This window comes from Ceratotherium simum, chromosome 6 (genome assembly GCF_057802395.1).
Source record: "Ceratotherium simum simum isolate JZ-2026a chromosome 6, ASM5780239v1, whole genome shotgun sequence".
Classification (NCBI taxonomy): Eukaryota; Metazoa; Chordata; class Mammalia; order Perissodactyla; family Rhinocerotidae; genus Ceratotherium; species Ceratotherium simum.
In genome coordinates this window covers 90704631-90710194 of record NC_141905.1, presented here as the reverse complement: position 1 = coordinate 90710194, position 5564 = coordinate 90704631, and positions in this window count along the sequence as shown.

Genomic DNA, 5564 nt, shown 5'->3' with positions numbered 1-5564 from the left:
CCCAAGCTCAAGGCTGTCACTTCCTCTACCCTAGCCCAGGGCAGCACCAGCCCTCTGCCCCGATGCCACGCACATTTCCCTAGACTGCCCAGAGTCCTCAAGGTAAGCCCGCAGCGTCCCTCCACGTGCTTCCAGAATAGAGCCCTGACCGGCCACGCCGGCAGCCCCAGGACCCGCCCTGCCCTCAGTGTCCACTTTCCCCTCACTCCCTACGATCTGGCTACAGCGCCTCCTGCTGCTCCGGCATCTTCGCCTTTCCAGGCCGCTCCCACCAGCCCCTTCTTAGCCAAGAGTCCTGATGAAGGGCTCTTCCCCAGACAGACTGTCCGTTGTGGACTGCATTGTCCAGAAATGGCCACGACAACACGTGCTCTTCTGTCCCCTACACTCTGGGTGGGCCGTTTTAACTCCCAGAAGAACACTGATGGAGAGAGGCTGCGGCTTCTGCGGCTTCCGCCGGCTCACTCTCTCCGAGCGCTGTGGCCCCCCTCCTGCGTGGATCCCATGGCTGCTCTTCTGTGGGTCCCGTGGCCCCTCCTCTCTGAGCACCGTGACCCTGGTCTCTGCCATCAACGTCTCTCTCTGCTCCAGCCTCCCCTCTCCTCCCAAGCCAAGGCCTGTACAAAGGTTGCCCTGCATGGCTTGCCCCCTAGGATGGACCCTCAGCCTGGGCACAGGTGGGAGTGAGTGCCCGCCTTGCTGGCCTCCCTGCGGTTTCTGCTCTGAGCTGTGCAGGTGAGAGGGCAGGACGGGGTCCCAGGGGAGGAACTCGGCACACGTACCCCAGTAAGGAGTTTCCCACAACCTCCGGTGACTCTGCGAGGCAGAGATGTTTGTAATAAATACTTGTGCCAAAAACGTGACACTCGTGCAGCATTCCTGCCCTTTACGAGGCCTTCCTTGCTCTTGTGGGACCCACTGAGACGGGAGGCAGACCCGGTTCTCAGGCCAGCTCTCTGCTAAGATGAGAGGAAACAGGAGGGCGCGGGGCGGGGCCCAAGACCAGCCGGCACCTCAGGGTCCCACAGGGACTGCTTGATGCAGGAAGGTGGGGGTTCCACGGTGGGGTGCTCTGCTGCCTGTCCAGGGTCCCCAGCACTCAGAGGTTGTGCCATTGCCCTCTCCCTGGTGAGCGGTCCCCTGGACCTCCTGCTCTGTCTCCTCACTGGCCAAGGCACCTACGGCCTAACCTCAGTTCTCGCTTCCACATTTCAAGTCCCAATCATAATTGTTTTCTTTTGCAACACCTCAAAAAAATGGCTGCTTTTTGAGCTTAAACTACACAGACCCAGGAATGGCACTGATAATTTTCTGAAACCTCCAGTGTGGCAGAGGCTGGTCAGCAAGAGTGACATAATCTGAAGACGCCTGGGTGGCCTGTGATGAGCTGGGGAGGAGCCGGTACAGGTGGATGCACAGGCCTGGCCACAGGGCAGGAAAGGAGAGTGCCTGGGCTGGCGCCCCTGGCTGGCTCCACACCACTGGGTGTGTCTGGGGAGATCTGCAGAGATCCAGCCCTCAGGGACTCGTCACCAGTTGCTAAGCTGGTCTCTCCACTCCAGTTTGCAGAGCACCTGTCTGAGCCTCGAAAGCGGGAAGCTCTTACGTGACACGTGGGAGGTGCCTGCCAGGTGTCACTGTGTTAAGCTGGGCAGGTATGGCTGTGCCATGCTGGGGTGTCACCCCTACCAGCTCTGGCCGCCTGGTCTTTGACTCACCCATGTGGGTGCCAACCCAGAACTTAGGGGTGACCCCACTTCTGGCTGAGATGGAGGAACAGGGACAGGATTTACTCTCCTGCCTGAAACAACCAAGAAGCAAACACGATATATGCAATAGTTTTCAAGAGACTGTACATCAGGCCATGAAGGACAGCGGTTACTCAGAGACAGGAAACAAAGAAGGTGACCCTACGATCAGCCCGGCTCACGGCCAGGGTGCAGGCAGGGAACCAGCTGGAGTCTGATGGGCTCCCTGGGTGAGGAGATGGAGCTGAGAGAGTCTGGGGAGACAAAGGAGCCTGAGGTCAGCAGGACAGAAGACCAGAGAGGGCAGAGCTGCACAGAATGAGAACTCGAGTTCCTCAGAGGGCCCCTCTGCAGCTCGGCTGAGAACTGACCAGCATGTGCACGTGAGGAGACTAACCAAGTTGTAGATCACAATATCCAAATGTGTTAGAGAGTCTTGCGCCGCGCTCACTCAGGCCTGGGAACAGCGCGCGCCTGTTCCCACCAGCCGATGGAAAGCTCCTTGATCCATGGGGCTTGGGGAGGGGACAGAGGGCCCTGCCTCAGTTGGGGAATAATTAGCCCTGGATGAGCACTGCTGCAGACCTGCCTGAGATCTCTTAAAAGGAAGTCTCAGAGGACCAAGCATTTCCAAAGAACTCACCCATGTCCCAGAACAAAACTCAAGGACATCCATAGGAATGTGAAACCGTCCAGGAGCCAACAAGCTGAATTCATAAAGTGTATCATCCAATCAAAAATACCAAGAAGCAAATAAGTAGAGCTATGACCCTTAATGAAAGGAAAAAATCAGTCAAAATTGACCAAGAACTGATACGGATGATAGGCTTAGCAAAAAAGTTATTATAACAATACTCCATTGTTAAAAAAGTTAAGTGAGACATGGAAGATATAAAAAAGACCCAAATAGAACTTCTAGAGATGAAAACTACAATGTCTGAAGCCAGAAGCACACTGAGGAAGATTAATGGCAGAATAGACATCACACACAAAACAAAAGATTAGTGAACTCGAAGACAGAGTGGTAGGAATTACCCAAAATAAAACTCAGAAAGAGAAGACACTTTTTTAAAAAGTGAAAAGAGCATCAGTGGAACCACTTCAAGAGGATCAAGATACATGTGATTGGTGTCCCCAGAGGAGGAGGAAGTCAGAAAAAATGTTTGAATAATGGCTGATAATTTTCCAAATTGGATGAAAACTCTAAATCCACAGATCCAAGAAGTTCAACAAAAACTAAGCATGAGAAACACGAGTAAAATTACACCAAGGCCTGTCATAAGCAAATTGCTCAAAACCAGTAATAAAGATAATCTTAAAAGTAGCGAGAGAGAAAAGACACATTATGTACACAGGAACAAAGATAAAGACCATAGCAGATTTCTTGTTGGGAAGAGTGCCAATGAGAAGACAGTGGAGCAACATCTTTAAAATACCAAATCCTGTCAACTTATAATGCTATACCCGGGAATTATCTTTCAAAATTGAAGGGGAAATAAACACTTTTCCAGGCATACAAAACCTGAAAGAATTTATGAGCAGACTTGCACTACAAGAAATATTAAAGAAAGTCCTTACACAGAAGGTAAGTGATACCAGATGGAAATATGAGTGTACAAAAAAATGAAGAGCACCAAAAATTGTAACTACATGGAGGAATAGAAAAGATTTCTTGTTATTATTTAAATCTCTTTAAAAGATAATTCACCATTTAAACAGAAATGATATCAGTGCAGTGTGGGGTTTATAGCACATAGAAGTAAAGGGTATGATGACAACAGCACCTGGGTCTGGAGGGGGAAATGGAGACCCCAGACACGCTTGTGAATTCCTACACTGCACACAATGTCTGATGATATGGCTAGCAGGTAGACTGTGGTCAACTGAAGGTGTATACTGGCAACCTGAAAGCAGCCACTAAAATGATAATAACACTTATAGCTAAGAAGCCAACAAAGGAGATATATTGGATAATAAAAAATATTCAATTGATCCAAAAGAAAGAGAAAAACAGAAGAAAGAACAGATGGGAATTTATAAAATAATTAGTAAGAAAATAGATTTAAACCTAACCATATCAATAAGTACACCAAATGTAAATGGTCTAAATACCCTATTAAGAGGCAGAGGCTGTCAGAATGAATAAAGGACCTAGACCCAACTACATGCGGCCTACACAAAGCACTCTTTAAAGATAAAGACAAACTTTGCTAAAAGTGAAAGCATGGAAAAGATATTCCACGCCAGCACTGGTCAAAATAAAGCTGGAGTCTCTCTACTAATATTACACAAAATTGACTTTAGAGCTAAGAAAATGCAGAAGCATTTTGTATTGCTAAAGGAGTCAATTTGTCAAGAGGACATAGCAATCTTAAACACTTATCAACCTAATAAGACAGTTTCAAAATACATGAAGTAAAAATTGGTAGAACCACAAACAGAAATAGGCAAACTCACAATTCCTGTTGAAGATTTCAATACCACTCCCTCAATAATTGATTGAACAAGTAGGCAGAAAATCAGCAAGGATACAATAGACAGGTGACTATCAACCAACTTGACCCAATGGATGTTTATTGACCACCCTACCCAGCAAGAGAAGAATCTATATTCTTTTCAAGGACCACAGAACATTGACCAAGATAGACCATATTCTGGGCCATAACACAAGTCTCAATAAATGCAAAAGGACTCATGTCAAACAATGTGTGTTCTCTGCCCACAATGGAAGTAGACTGAAAATCAGTACAGAAACATCCCTGGAAAATCCCCCAAATACTTGGAAACTAAATAACACACTTCTATGTGAACCTGGGTCAAATAAGAAATCAAAAGGGAAATTAGTATTTTGAACTGAGTGAAAATGAAGACGTATCAAAATTGTGGGATGCCACTGAAGCAGGAAAATTCATAGCACCAAATGCAGTGCTAGAAAAAAGAAAGGTTTAAAGATCAATCACCAGGGCCGGCCCCGTGGCTTGGTGGTTAAGTGCGCGCGCTCCGATGCTGGCGGCCCGGGTTCGGATCCCGGGCGCACACCGAGGCACCACTTCTCCGTCCATCCTGAGGCTGAGTCCCACATACAGCAACTAGAAGGATGTGCAGCTATGACATACGACTATCTACTGGGGCTTTGGGGGAAAAAATAAATAAATAAAATCTTTAACAAAAAGATCAATCACCAGCTTCCACATTTAGAAACCTGGAAACGAAGAGCAAACAGAACCCAAACTAAGCAGAAGAAAGGTACCAATAGAGTCAGTGACCCGAGAGCTGGGCCCTTGGGACCAGGAGCGTCGACAGGCCTTGGGCTACTCAGAGCTGGGCCAGCGGGCTCCGCGGGTTCTCAGTGCACCTTCGTGCCACAGTCCTGCCTGTCCAGCCTGCCCCAGAGCAGGTGCCCGTGGCCCAAAGCCCTGGGTCTAACTACTGTCCCCCTGGGGCCTCAGAGCCGAAGTACCAGGACTGGAGCGGCAGTGTGGCTGTGCCTGCTTCCGAGCCATCCTGCACTCAGTCTTGTCCCCTCCTGAATGGTGTTGTCCCCCCACCCCCCAGCCTTGTTTTCAAGCATCTCCAAAGAAAAGTTGTTAATCCTCAAAATAAAACAAATATTCAAAATTTCGTAATCCCAAAATAGCATCCTATAAATATCTGTGGAGCCCTGGCCCACACCTGGGACTGTACCGCGAGCCTGTCCTTGGGTGGGACACAGGACAGACGCTGTTTCTGCACAGGGGGGCTTCGGCTGGCCCGCTGCTGTCCTTGTGCCCACTCAAGGCCCCCCCAGCCCTGCCTGGTCTCTGCAATAGGACCCCC